Consider the following 15265-nt stretch of genomic DNA (forward strand, 5'->3'; position numbering starts at 1 on the left):
AGTTGACATGCAATTTTATATTTTTTTGTTGTTGTTTTAAAGTTCATGTATTTATTTTTAATAATCTCTACACCCAACGTGGGGCTCAAACTCACAACCCCGAGATCAAGAGTCACATGTTCTTCCAACTGAGCCAGCCAGGTGCCCTACAATGTTATATTTTGAAGGCTGACCCTTATTTTTATATATAAGGCACTTTCTCCAGGCACTGATACCACTTGTGAAATGTTCTGTTGGAGAAATTCTGCCTTATGTGTTGCAATGTGTCTGTCCTTCATAGATTTCCCCATGCTAGTGACCTCTCAGGTCATACGCGCCAAGTCTAATCCATGGACAGCTCTTTCAGAAAGGTCTCACCTTCCTTTGCTTTTCTTGTCTACAGAATAAACCACCCTCTCCCCTTCCGTTTTTCTCATCCATCACACTGAAGACAAACTCATTTTGGTCTTCATATTTTTATGGGTGTAGAGTAGAGAGGAAGCACCCTGAGGCCTCAGAGAGTCTGAATTTGAATACTGGTTCTGTTGCTTTGTAGCTATGCCATAGTGGACAAGTTACTTTTCATTTCTGGCCTCAGTTTCTCTGAAAGGAGGATAATATTAACAACAATGAGAAGTATGCCTATTGCATAGAGAAGTTGTGAATGAGGTTAATGAAAAAATACAAGTAAAATGTTTAGTGTAGTGCTTGGCACTTAGTAAGCAATACTACTACTGCTCTCATTAATAATAATAAAAAATAATAAGCCCTAATAACGAGAATAAGAATAAGGATTAGGACCGAGAAGATTTAAGAAAGTTAATCTAGTCGATTCCTAACCCCACAAACAAGGTTTGGTTGTCCTGATGGGAACCTTTTTCAAAGCAATTATCACATTTTTTTTTTCTTGCAATTATCATTTCAATGTTCACTGACCACCTTCACCCACCACCCCCCTAAGAGGACGGGGACCTTTTCTGCCCCGTGGACTGCTGAATACTTAGTGCCTAGAACAGCGTCCCATTTCACAGCAGGGAGAGAATGGAGAACACCTTCAGATCACAGAAAAGGAGACTCGGGGGGGCAGGGAGACTGGCAGATTTGTCTAAGACTGACTTCACGGGAGGCCTGGGTAAGAACCCAGAGGTCCTAGGCAGCGAACTCTCGGAATGAAATCGAGGTCCAGCCCTAATGTGCAGTGCTTCGGGCCGGGGCACAGATAATACAGATATTCAGTGATCCAGGGGTCAACATTCCCACCGGGTGGCCTAAGCGCTGGCCCGGGTGTTGGGGGTGCCGCGCCCCTGGCGAGAAGACGGCTGAACTAGAAGGCAGGGTGGGCGGGCCCCCGGGCGCGCTAGGCGCTCAGCAGCTCTCCGCGCTGGCGGCGGGCCAAGGCCAGGGCCACCCCGGTCCGGCCCGGCCGGGTCCCGGGCGCAGCGAGTGGAAAACAACCTGGCCGCAGACAATTGACAAAGGCGCGAGAGCGGGCCGCCCTTCCGCGGCGCACGCACGCGCGCAGCGTGGGCAGAGCCGCGCCCGCCCGCGCCCTCCGTGGGACCCGCGGCGCCGAGGCCCATACGCGGCGCGGGGCAGGGGAGCCGGGCGCCCCTGGCGCCCCCGCGGCTGCGTCGCCAGAGGCAGAGATCCGCGAGGTGAGGGCTGCCGGCTATTGGGGCGGGGTGGGCGCGGAGAGGGGGGGCGCTCGGATTCAAGTGGGGAGGTGGGGAGCGCGGAAGCCGCGACGCCGGGTCCCAGGTGGCGCGGTGAGCTTTGTTTGCGTCACGGGTCTTATGGGCATGCTGGCAACCTGATCCATGTGACCTTTTACAGGTGGAAAACTAAGGCCCAGAGAGGTAAGGTGGCCTAAAAAAAAAAAAACAAACTTAACCCCTGCCTGCTTCAGTGTAGGATTTGGGATGACTTTTAATAAGAACCCATAGGTTAAAACAATGGAAAATGCAAACAATATTAAAGAATCTTTGAGAAGGAAAATATAATTGTGACTAGTCAGTCCAGGCCAGGGGAAAAGGGAAAGGAAATTTGCCTCCCTGCGGTGAGCCGCCTTGGCCAAGGAGCCCCAGAAGGTTGTGCCAAAGCTGGGACCGAGAGAGCCGGGGCTGTCCCGCTCCCCCTACAGTGCTCCGTGCACAGTGAGCGCTCAAAACTTGGAGGGGAGTAGAGAAACTTGACAGCAGCCTGCCCACATGCTTAACCTTCTGGGGATCCCCGACCCCTTAGAAATCTGAGTCTCTCCCCGCCCCAAGGTTCACACATAACCTTGCACACGGTTTCAGGTCTGAATGAAGCATTCTGCTGTAAGAAGTGACTGAAGGCTGACATTCAGGCTGTGCTGTTCAGAGCATTCTTTTGCTCCTTTAAAGGGAGGCAGCTGGGAAAGAAGTGAGTCCAATTGGACAGTCAGTCCAGTGTCCTGACCCTGCTGGCTGTGTGATCTTGGACCAGTAGTTTAACCTCTCCAGGGCCTAGTTTTACCTGTGAAATAGGGATAAGATTGTCTGCTTCATCCTTCAAGTTGTATTCAGACTTAAGAATGAAGGCTGAGCCCTTCTGTGCTGGTGCACAGAATCCAGTGGCCCGCTGCTGTGCCAGTTAGGAAAGGTGATGCTCTGGGAGAAATCGGGCTGTGTCTGAAATAATTAAAAAAAACTATAAACATGAAACTCTAAAGCGAACCCTGTTATGACTTAGAAGCAGCCGCACATGTTGTAATGACGATAGCCTAAATAAAACCACAGCAATGCCTGGCATCAGTATTTGGCCCAAGATGAAATGCTGAGAGTAGAAGCTACCAGACATTCTTTTTTTTTTTTTTTTTTTTAATTTTTTAGTGTTTATTTATTTTTGAGAGAGAGAGAGACAGCATGAGCAGGGGAGGGGCAGAGAGAGAGGGAGACACAGAATCCGAAGCAGGCTCCAGGCTCTGAGCCATCAGCCCAGAGCCGGACGGGGGGCTCGAACTCACGGACCATGAGATCGTGACCTGAGCTGAAGTCCGATGCTCAACCAACTGAGCCACCCAGGTGCCTCTGAGAGAGAGAAAGAGCCCCAAGCAGGCTCCACACACAGTGTGGAGCCCAACTCAGGGCTTGATCCCATCAACCCTCAAGGATGATGACCTGAGGCTAAATCAAGAGTTGGACTCTCAACCCACTGAGCCCCTGGGGTCCCCTGAAGCTACCAGACATTCTAACAAGGACGGTTTATTGGGCCTAGTTTGCCTTTTTCGGATGGAGCCAACACCTGTATAGCTTGGTTTTCCATGAGAGGATAGAGGAGGGCATACATGAGGGCCTGGGCAACACACAGTCTTACCAGGTGATGGGGGCTCAGCTGAGTCGCTGCCAGGGGACAGGAGTTGCTGGCAGCTGGCTCTCATCCCTCTTCGATCAGCAGCTTGCCATGGTAAACAGTGCTTCCGTTGAGTCTATTCTAGATCAAATAAATGGCTTTTTATTTAACTACCGAGGCAGGTGTTTGAGCGCTGTAACCGAAGCAAAATGGCGTTTGTTGAGCTTGATTGTCCAAAGCCTATTGGTTGTTCATTAGGAGTTTTAAAGTCTGTGGATCCAAAATTGTGAGGACAGGGCCTGGGCAGGCCTACTTACCTATAAAAAGAACTGCTCTTTACAAAAGGCTGTGTGGTCTCCTTTCTCTACCATTTTAGACCTTGCAAATAGAGTCAGGGAAATATGGCTTAGGGCAAATAGCTGCTATTTAATTTGGATTAAGACACACACTACCTGTCTGGTGGCTTACATTCCTCTCTGGGTATTTATAAAGGAGAGTTTTTCCTCGGAAACAGAGAATGTGTATGTGTGCGTCTGGGATGCCTCTTGCCTCCTCTCTGTCTCACCTTCAGCCAGTCATTTCTCAACCTTTTTTTTTGCAAGCTCAGGGACATTGGCAAGTTCCTTTCCTTCCCTTCCCGGCTCTGTGGCCTGATTTTGTTTCACAGTAACTCTGTTACAAAGTTGTTTTTTCTCTTAAAGTAAGTGGTACACCCATGGTGAGGCTTGAACTCACAACCCCAAGATCAAGAGTCACCTGTTCTACCAACTGAACTAGCCAGGCGCTCCTACAAAGTTTTTTCTCTAAAAAAATTTTTTTTTAATGTTTGTTTATTTTTCCAGAGAGAGAGAGAGACAGTGAGCAGGGGCAGGGCAGAGAGAGGGAGACACAGAATATGAAGCAGGCTCCAGGCTCTGAGCTGTCAGCACAGAGCCCGATGCGGGGCTGGAACTCATGGACTGTGAGATCATGACCTGAGCTGAAGTCGGATGCTCAACCAACTGAACCACCCAGGTGCCCCTAGAGTTTTTTCTAATTTGACCTTTAGGTTCCAAACATTTGGTGCCCCATAGGACGACATCAGGCAAACGTGCTCACTCCCTCAGGCCAAGGTTCTTCCTTATTTGAACACAGCCCACGCAGGCCTTTCCAGACTGGCTGTCTTCATTCTTTAAACAGTTCTTTAGTAGGAAAAGCAGAATTTCTCAAGAAAGGATCTACAGACTACTTGCATTAGAATCACTTAGGGACTTGCTGAAATGAGCCATCCCTGACCTCCTGAATCAGAATCTTCAAGAGTGGGGACAGGGCACCAGGGTGGCTCAGTCATTTGGGCCCTTGGTTTCGGCGCAGGTCATGATCTCATGGCACAGAGCCTGCTTGGCATTCTTTGTCTCTCTCCTCTCTGCCTCACCCCCACCCCCGCCCCTGCTCCTGCTCTTTCTCGAATGAACATTAAATACGTACATACATAATAAACTTAAAAAACAAATCTTCAAGAATGGGGGCAAGAATTTGCCTGCCTGACCAGTGCTCCTGATGGTTCTTGTGCACCTTTGGTTATCAGTGTGTGTGTTGGAGGTGGGGATTGGTAATGGGGGACTACATATTCTTTATAACATTCCGCATCGTTTGTCTAAATTATGTAAGGAGTGAGAGCCTCTTTTGTAATTTGAACAAAGCGTAATGTCCAAGGAGGACATATGGGTGGCAAGTAAGCACTTGAAAAGATGCTGCAGATAATTCATCATTAGGGAAATGCATGTCAAAACCATAATGAGATATCACTTGCTACCTACAGTACATCTCTCCATCTAGCTCTGTTGTAATAAATGGAAAACAACCATTTGTTTATCCAGTGTGATAAATAGAAAACAACCATTGTGCTATATCCATGCAGTCGAATACCACTCAGCATTTAAAAAGTAATGAACTCTTGATACATGCCACAACATGGATAGATCTCAAAAGAATTTTGCTGAAAAGAGAAGAAAAAGGCCAGACCAAACAGAGCACATAGTCTATAATTCCACTGATATAAAATTCGAGGGGAGTTGCTATCTCTCACCTGACCTTGAGCTTTTTGGTGGCCCCTGAGAGTTGTATATGATTATGCTAGTCTGACTCCATTTGATCATTATTCTGCTGGTTCATCCGCATCATTCATTCATTCAGTTAATTGAGCACTTACCATATGCTAGATCTGGAGTCGGCACTAGGTGATGTGTTGGAAAACAGATGTGATCCTCCCCCTGGTGGGGCTTACACTTTATTGAATGAACCTGTAAAACAAATAGAATAAGAAAAATAATTACTGGGGGGGAAAGGAGTAGTTTTTTGGAAGGAGGATGGGAATCAAGGGAAAGCTTGTCTGGGTTCCAGGCAGTCAGTTGCATGTTTTTGAAAGACGCTCCACTCTGGTGCTGTGCATCCAGTCAGGAGACTTAGCAGTCTTCCAGGAGAAAGGTGGTGGAGGTTTAGACTCGGATGGTCTTGGAGATGGAAAGCACTGGAAGGACTGACAGATGGCCTTAAGCAAACGGAGCAGATCCCAGAGGTTGACACTGATCAACATTCTTTGAATTGTGTAGTTTTATCAGTTTTTAGTTCATATTATTGTCCTATGATTCCCCCCCACCCTCAGTCCCAGCCTCCATCACCCTTGTCTTACTCCTTAGAGAGACTCCTTAAAAGGGGCACCTGGGCAGCTCAGTTAGTGAAGCATCTGACTCTTGGTTTCAGCTCAGGTCATGATTGCACAGTTCGTGAGTTCAAGCCCTGAGTTGCTGACAGTGCGGAGCCTGCTTGGGATTTTCTCACTGCCTCTCCCCTGCTCGTGCTCGCTCTCTCTCTGTCTCTCTCAAAATAAATAAATAAACTTAAAAAATATATAAATCTTTAAAAAAGAGAGAGAGAGAGATAGACAGACACTCTCTAGAAAGACGTCATCACCTTGTGGGGCCAGTTACCCTAGCTTACAGCATTCCTTTGATCCACTGGCCTAGTTGCCTTTCACTAAGAGAATGAGGATAGTCTGGTATGACCTGTTATTCTGTTTTTGTTTTTTCTTAACCTATGCTGGCTCCCAGTGATCTCGGTTTCCCTTTCTAATGGCTGGCAAGCCATCTGTTTTACTCAAGTGGCAGAAACCCAGCTCAGAGTGGCCAAGTCTGAAGAGGCATGGGGAAAGAAAATGTACTAGCTCATAAAAAAATCCAATGTCAATCAGTGTCCATCACGGCTGGACTGAGTAATGTAATCAAGGCTCAGTCTCACGATCCTTCCATTCTCAGCTCCATTTCTTTGGTGTTAGCTGCATCCTGAGTCAGGCTCTGGTGTATCGTTCCTATTACTTAGTATTGTCATCGTAATCAGCTGTTCTTGCCGTCTGCTTGAATGTGACCAGCCAAGTGTCCTTAGACATTTCTTGATCCACTGGATCCATGGTGATGCTATCCTTTACAGTTTGACATTAAGAGTAACAAAAGCAACTGCTACAATTACTGATAACTTACCTTATACCAGGCACTCTGTTGAGATGCTTTACATGGATGATCTTATGAAACCTTATAATCACCCTACAAAGAAGGTTATATCATTATCCCAGAAAAGCCAGCCAGTTGATTGCAGAATCAGAATTTGAAATCAGGTTTCCCCGCTCCAGGGTCTGGGCACCAAGCTTTCACACTGACTGCCTCCTAAGTCCCTCTTTAGGGCTAAGAAGAGGAAAGCAAAGCCATCAAATAGTGTGCCTATTTCTTACTTTTTTTTTTTTTACTTTTTTTTTTAATGTTTATTTATTTTGAGACAGAGAGAGACAGGGCATGAACGGGGGAGGGGCAGAGAGAGAGGGAGACACAGAACTGGAAGCAGGCTCCAGGCTCTGAGCCATCAGCCCAGAGCCCGACGCGGGGCTCGAACTCACGGAACGTGAGATCGTGACCTGAGCTGAAGTCGGCCGCTTAACCGACTGAGCCACCCAGGCGCCCCTATTTCTTACTTTTTCTGAACATGCATCTTAAAATATATGTGGCAGTCATAGTAGGGGCAGAGCTTTGGAAGTTATTCTTATAATTTTATCAATCCCAGCTCCTTCTGGGTGTTTAGAGTTTTGGAAGCTCTTTGTAGAGGACCTTCCTCTCTGACTGTCGTGTATGTCTTTGTAATTTTTTTTAAGTATTTTTTTTAATGTTTATTTATTTTAGAGAGAGAGAGAGAGAGCGTGAGTGGGGGGACAGAGAGAGAGGGAGACATAGAATCTGAAGCAGGCTCCAGGCTTATCAGCACAGAGCCTGACGCAGGGCTCGAACTCACGAACTGTGAGATCATGACCTGAGCCGAAGTCGGACGCTTAACCAACTGAGCCACCCAGGTGCCCCCCGCCCTTTTTAAATTTTTATTTTGTGTGTGTGTGTATGTTTTTATAAACCAGGCACCAGGTTAGGCAGGATCCTAGCATGGCTACTCTTGGTTCTATAGGTGTTTCCTTCCTTTGTTTTTCAACAAAGTCTTTTGCTATCATGATGCTCGAACTGCACCTTTGACAATTTTCCATGAACCCTCATCTTTACAGTCTCAGACCAGATGCACACGTCTTACTTTTTTTTTTTTAATCTTAAGTATTGAAATTGATCTCTGTCTAAAACCTGGGGTGGGAGGCTCATGGATGTTGGACTTTCTCTTCTGTGACATTTTACCTTCTGAAAGAACTTTAAGGTGACAGTTTCCCTTTCCCCAGGGATCTACTTCTTCTGTTCGGTTCTTTGGACTTGTCTGACTTATATATTCTTTAAATTACTTTTTAAATGATCTCTAAACGTGGGGCTCGAACTCACAGCCCTGGTATCAAGAGTCATATGCTCCACTGACCGAGCCAGCCGGGGGTCCCTGGTTAGAATTAGATTTGATGCATCATTTCCCCTTGTCACTTCTTCTGTCTTGAAAGGGATGAAATAATCAGGATGTCCATAACATTTACCTAGCTAGTCCTTCTGCTTTTAGTGGAAAGAAACTTGGGGCAAATGACCAGATGTTTTTTAATTATTTTTTTTAAATAAATTTTTTTTGAGTCTGAACATTTAAATTTTTTTTTTTAATGTTTATTTATTTTTGAGACAGAGAGAGAGACAGAGCATGAATGGGGGAGGGTCAGAGAGAGGGAGACACAGAATCTGAAACAGGCTCCAGGCTCTGAGCCATCAGCACAGAGCCCGATGCGGGGCTCGAACTCACAGACCGTGAGATCATGACCCGAGCCGAAGTCGGAAGCTCAACTGCCTGAGCCACCCAGGCGCCCCAATAACCAGATGTTTTAAATACCTTGTCCTTATTGTAGAGCTGTTTCTTTTCTTGATCTTTATATCCTCAGAATCTAGGAAAGTGCTTGGCATAAGGTAGCTGCTCCAAATATTTATTGAATGAACGTGTGCTGCAGAAAGAGCTGTTTTACACCATCCTGGAGTCTGAAGCTGTGGCTGCAGAACATTCAACAGGCATTTAAAAAAAAATTTGTTTTTTTAGTTTATTTATTTATTTTGAGAGAGAGAGAAAGCGAGCCTGAGTGGGGGAGGGGCACAGAGAGAGGGAGAGAGAGAATCCCAAACGGGCTCCACGCTGTCAGCACAGAGCCCAATGTGGGGCTCGATCTCACAGACCGTGAGATCATGACCTGAGCCAAAATCAAGAGTTGGACGCTTAACCAACTGAGCCACCCACGTGCCCCATGAACAGACTTTTTTTTTTTTTTTTTTTTTTTTTTTTTTTAGCACCGCCTGTATGCTAAACTGATGTTAGTTCTTAATTGGCTATTACAGGGCATGAAAGAGATCTCAGGAGTGAGCATGACTGGACTGTAAGAAAAGCCATGTTTTCTGAGCATGTTCTCTGAAACCAGAGTTCTTATCAGGCCAGACCAGGAAATGGAACAGGGAAACACAGCCTGCTCTCCCAGGCTTTTGAGTTTCACTTGTCCAGAGAGAGTTGCAATGATAGTGGAAAACGTAAGCTATGTAATATTTTGTTTGTTTTTAACTTTTTATTTTGAAATACATCCAGGCAGGAATAAGGCGTACAGGCTTGTTTAACGGCAAGTTGCAAGGACAGTACCAGGGTTTCTGTACGCCCTTGGCCAAGTTCCTCCAGTGGTTCTCTCTTATTGAAATATAGCACACTATCAAAACCAGGAAATTGGCATCGGCACACTATTTGTGAATGCTTGTTTTATGTTCTTATATCACATGGCAAATTTGTGTAACTATTACTTCGATTAAGACACACAGTTCTTCCTCGTGTTCTTTCTTTACAGTAACACCCCCATGCCCTTCCCCCTTGTCCCTAACCAGGTGACCCCTATCTGGCCTCTGTCTTTATAATTTTGTTTGTTACATAAGTGGAATCACACAGTGTGTGACATTTTGAGACACAGTATAATACCTTCAAGAGCCATCCAAGTTATTGCAATGTATCAGTATTTTATTCCCGGTTCCTTCTGGGTGATCAGTGATATTGGATCTGCCACAGTTGTTGTTGTTTTAAAGCATTCACCTATTAAAACAACATTTTGATTGTTTCCAGTTTGGCTATTACAAATCAAACTTCTACGAGCATTTGTGGACAGGTTTTTGTATGGACTTAAGTTTTCTTTCTCTGGAATAGATGCCTTGAGGTATGATTGCTGCTAAGTGTTTCTTTTTCTTTTCTTTTCTTTTTTGTTTAACATTTATTTATTTTTGAGAGACAGAGAGAGACAGAGCACAAGTGGGGGAGGGGAAGAGAGAGAAGGAGACACAGAATCCGAAGCAGGCTCCAGGCTCAGAGCTGTCAGCATAGAGCCTGATGCGGGGCTTGAACCCATGAACCGTGAGATCATGACCTGAGCCGAAGTTGGACGCTCAGCTGAGCCACCCAGGTGCCCCTATGTTTCGTGTTTAAAGAAACTGACAAACTATTTTCCAGAGTGGCTGTACCCCTTTATATTCCTGCCAGTAATATATGAGAGACCCAGTTTGCCCACATCCTTGCCAATAGTTAATATTATTTTGGTGACAGCTTTATTGAGATATAATATGTATCATATAATTCACCCATCGAGGATGCACAAATCAGTGGTTTTTAGTATATTCACTGAGTGGTGCAACCATCACCACGATAAATTTAGAACATTTTCATCATCCCTAAAAGAAACCCTGTACCCCATAGCCACCAATACCCCTATCCCTTCAGCCTAGGAAATCAATCATCTGCTTTCTGTTTCTACAGATTCGCCTGTTCTGGACATTTCACATAAACCAAATCATAAAATAGGTGGTCCTTTATGACTGATTTCTTTGACTGACTTCTAGCATAATGTTTTCAAGATCCATCCATGTTGGAGCACGTATCAGGAGTACTTCCTTCCTTTCCATTGCCAAGTAATATATTTTTAAAGAAATAAAAGTATGTTCCTTTCCATTACACAGACTATAAGAGGTAACAAAATGCTGTTCCAGAGAGGTTTTGCCAGGCCTGCTTGGAGGTCTAGATTTCAATTAACCTAAGTGCAAATTAATGCCATTTTAAATAGTTAGCGGTTCTCTATAAAGTATTATTTGTGCTTTTTGTTTATTTAGCAAGAGTTCTGAGTAGTGGAACCTGAGTAGTTCTCCTGAAATCCTATTGGGATCTTTCTAGAGAACCTATGCTCTGGGTAGTGAGTGTCAGCGGATCAGGCCGGGGACAGGTCAGCAGGCCACAGGCAGTGTTCAGAAGCTGGAACAGAACTGTGCACCAGACAGATGCATTCCGAGAACTTTCTAGGCCCATTGCTCTCTGCAGTCAGTTTACATAATATCTGATGGCCCAGGACAGAAATTTCTGCTGCTACTCATGCCTCCCAAAGGACCACTGACATCCGCAAGTGTCTTCAGTATTGTGAGGCACGGGGGGGACACGAGGTGAATGGGTGTTTATCTTGTCTCTAAGTGCTTAGTGTCTGGCCAGGAAGATGGGGCCTGGTCCTAAATGACCCTAAATAACCAAGTGCAAGTTTAAATGGGATGTGTGCCATTTTAAATATTAGGAAATATTTTAACCATCCAGAAAAAAAAAAACAAAGAACAGTGCAACAAATACCATGTTCTTACCATCTATCTATGTTTAATTTTAACATTTTTGCCATATGTGCTTCATTATTTTTAAGCAACTAGAACCTCTCAGGTCCTCAGCAATAAAAAGGAAGGAACTGTTGATACATTCAACGGTTTACAGGAATCTCCAGGGAATTGTGCTGATTGAATAGTCAGTCCTAAAAAGCTTACACGCTGTAATGATTTTGTTTACATACATTCTTAAAATGACAGGATTATAGAAATGGAGAACTGATTTCTTTTAATTTTTTTTTTTTTGATGTTTATTTTTGACAGAGAGGCATCCGCAGAGAGGCAGAGCATGAGCGGGGGAGGGGCAGAGAGAGAGGGAGACACAGAATCCAAAGCAGGCTCCAGGCTCTGAGCTGTCAGCACAGTGCCCGACGTGGGGCTCGAACTCAAGAACCGTAAGATCATGACCTGAGCCGAAGTTGAACGCTTAACCGACTGAGCCACCCAGGCGCCCCAAGAGAACTGATTTCTTGGGGGCCAGGGGTTAAGGATGGGATGGGGTTGGGTGAAAAGGGACCCTTGTATCAATGCCAGTATCCTGGCTATGAGATTGTGTTGCAAAATGTTACCATTGAGGAAACTGGGTAAAGGGTACATGGAACCAATGTATTACTTATTACAACTGCATGTGAATCTCTATCTCAAAATTAAAAGCTTAACTTAAAAAACCCCAAACCCTCAGATGCCATTAAGTCATTTTGGATACTGTCTTAAATTCTGTTTCTCTGCTTCCCTTTCCAGAGGTTACTGCCATTTGAATTTATTGCTAATCACTTCCACAAAAATTTAAAAAAATTTTTTAAATGTTCATTTATTTTTGAGAAATGAGAGAGAATGTGAGCTGAGGAGGGGCAGTGAGAGAGGGAGACAGAGGAGCTGAAGTGGGCTCTGTTCACAGAGAGCCCACTGTGAACCCACGAACTGTGAGATCATGACCTGATCGGAAGTCGGATGCTTAACCGACTGAGACACGCCGGTGCCCCACTTCCACAAAATTTTTAATAGTGGTGTTCCATATGTATATATCTCTAAACACTATCTAGCATTGTTTTACGTATTTTAAATTTTAGAAAATAGTATTATAATCTATGTGCCCTTCTGGAACTTTCTTTCAACCCCACCCCCCTTCTAGAACTTTCTTTTTTTTCCGTTTCTTTACAGTGTTTGTGAGGCTATCCATGTTGATACATGAATTTATAGTTTGTTCATTTTCACTGTTGTTCAGAATTCCATGATATGTATATATTACAAGTAATTTACCCACTCTCCTGTTGATGGACATTGAGATAGTTTCTAATTTCCAGTCATTATCAGCAGTGCTAGAGTGAACATTCTTGTGTCCATTTCTTGTGTATATGTGAAGAAGTTTCTTGAAGACAGGATATATCTAGGAGTAGAACTGATTGGCCTGACACTGTGAGCATTTTTAACTTTTCTAGTCGTTGCCAAATTGCTCTTTGCAGTGGTTGTAATAATTTACATTACCGTATCAGTACGTGAGACTTCCCCATTCACCTACAGTCTCACCATTTTTATATTTTGCCAATCTGATGAGCATGAAATGGTATCTCATGGCAGTTTTAATTATTCATATTTTCCTAGTTACTAGGGAATCTTTTCTTCTTTTTAAAATGTTTATTTATTTATTTTGAGAGAGAGAGAGAGAAAGAGATTCCCAAGCAGGCTCCACTCTCAGCACAGAGCCCGACTCGGGGATTGATCTCAGGACTGTGAGACCCTGACCTGAGCTGAAATCAAGAGTTGGATGCTTAACTGACTGAGCCACTCAGGCGCCCCACAAGTGAGTCTTTTCATTCGTGTGTTAGGCATTAAAAAAATGTTTTTTTAATGTTTATTCTTGAGAGAGAGAGAGAGAAAGGGAGAGAGACAGACAGAGCATGAGTTGGGAGGGGCAGAGAGAGAGGGAGACACAGAATCCGAAGCAGGCTTCGGGCTCTGAGCTGTCAATACAGAGCCTGATGTGGGGCTCAAACTCATGAACTGTGAGATCATGACCTGAGCCACAGTCGGATGCTAAACGATTGAGTCACCCAGTTGCCCCATGTATTAGGCATTTTAATTTCTTCTTTTGTCAATACCTATTCACACCTCTATCATCCGCAGTTTAGTTGGAGAGAACACAAGTCATTCTGTTTTAACCAGTCGGGTATTTAGAAGAGTGTATTAGGTGCTTACCATAGCAGCAGAGCGGCTGGACAAGCAGGCCACAGAATAGGCCACTAGGAATGAATCCCAAGGCCATGCTACAGGAACGCCCCTCCAGAGGCATTGCTACCCTCTGCAACAATCAGGAAATTAGAGAATTGGGATGCTGCTGGCCCTACTGCTGGCTTCAGAATTCCATGACTTTAGCCACAATCTTTTGCCAGAATTGATGACTTTAAACCGTGCAGTACCTGCCCCATTAAATGGATATCTTAAGCATCACCTCTCTTCCTACTTAGCTCAGTTCTAAATCCAGTGCTCACGTGAGACCATCTGATTGGTGGGGCTGAAAATGCATGTTGGAATGGTAGCTGCAAGGAAGCTGGGGTTTAGCTGTCCAATTTCAGTATTACAGGATGACTTAATAGGAGGAGGTTAACATTGACATTGAATGAACCAATATATTGTATGTGCAACAGTAAGCTTTGCTTTGCTTTTAAATTGCCTGGCTTTAGTGATTCATAGAAGGTTCTTTATGTAGTGTAGATAATTAAACTTTTTGCATGTTACACTCATCACAAATATCTTCTGGTTGGAGGCGTCTCTTTTCCTTTTGATTGTAGAATTGTTTGATGAACAGAACATTTCAATATTACTGTCATCAGATTTATCAGTCCTGTCCAATCTTTTGGGGTTTCTTTTATGTCTTGTCAAAGAAATCCTCAGAGAGCACAAAAATATTTTCCTATGGGAGCGCCTAGGTGGCTCAGTCTGTTAAGTGTCTGACTCTTGATTTCAGCTCAGGTCATGGTCCCAGAGTTGTGGGATCCAGCCCCGCACTGGGCTGTAAGCTGAGGTGGAGCCTGCTTGGGATTCTCTCTCTCCCTTTCTCTGTGTCCCTCCCTGCCGGGCACACATGTACTCTCTCCCTCTCTCAAAATAAATAAACAAAAATATAAAAATATTTTTTCTATGTTTTCTTCTAAGAATTTTAGAGTTTCATATTTGACCTTTAGGTCTTTAACCATCTGGAGTTTATTTGAGTGTGATATGGGATTACATTTGTTTATTTTTCTATATGGGAGGCCGCTTATCCTATGACCATCCTTTTCTCCGTGACTTATACTTACGTCATATAAAACGTTTCCATTTTTATTGTGGTCTATTTCTGGGCTGTCTAATCTGTCCTACTAATGTGTTTGCCCTGTATCAACACCATCCTTTTTAATTACTATTGGCTTTCAAGTAGTTCTAGATAGCTCATAGGACAGGTCCCCCACCTTGTTCTTCAGGATTGCCTTAGCCAGTCTTAGCCTTTTACTCTTCCATATATGTTTTAGAATTATCTTCTTGTGTTTTAGCAAAAAAGCAAAAAGTGAAACTCTGTTGGGAGTTTCATTGGAACTGGAATTGAATCTGGTTGGGGAAATTTTTTTTTCTTTTCTTTATGATATTGAGTCTTCCCATCTATGAACATAGTGTTTCCCTACTTACAATTGTTTCTTCAATTCAGTAAGTTCAATAAAGTTTTATAATTTTTTTCATGAAGATCTTATATATCTTTTGTTAAATTAAGATATTTCAGAAGGAATAAATAATATTTGTCTTTATTATATTATCAAACCTTTTTATCTTTAAATTGCATTTAAAATATATTGTTGGTATATACAGTA

At 43.9% G+C, this 15265-nt stretch overlaps 1 protein-coding gene across 3 annotated transcripts in view; it reads left to right on the forward strand.

Annotated features, from left to right (window-relative positions):
• Nucleotides 1-1529: 1529 nt before the first annotated feature.
• ARHGEF37 (Rho guanine nucleotide exchange factor 37) overlaps nucleotides 1530-15265 on the forward strand; it is a 69003-nt gene continuing 55267 nt past the window's right edge. For 2 of the 3 annotated variants that reach the window (XM_058719846.1, XM_058719826.1), the window contains exon 1: nucleotides 1815-1835. The gene's annotated coding sequence lies outside the window, so the exon portion shown is untranslated. Of the gene's footprint in view, nucleotides 1635-1814; nucleotides 1836-15265 lie in introns of those variants that run through there. The other variant, XM_058719836.1, reaches the window with a different exon arrangement.

This window comes from Neofelis nebulosa, chromosome 1 (genome assembly GCF_028018385.1).
Source record: "Neofelis nebulosa isolate mNeoNeb1 chromosome 1, mNeoNeb1.pri, whole genome shotgun sequence".
Classification (NCBI taxonomy): domain Eukaryota; kingdom Metazoa; phylum Chordata; class Mammalia; order Carnivora; family Felidae; genus Neofelis; species Neofelis nebulosa.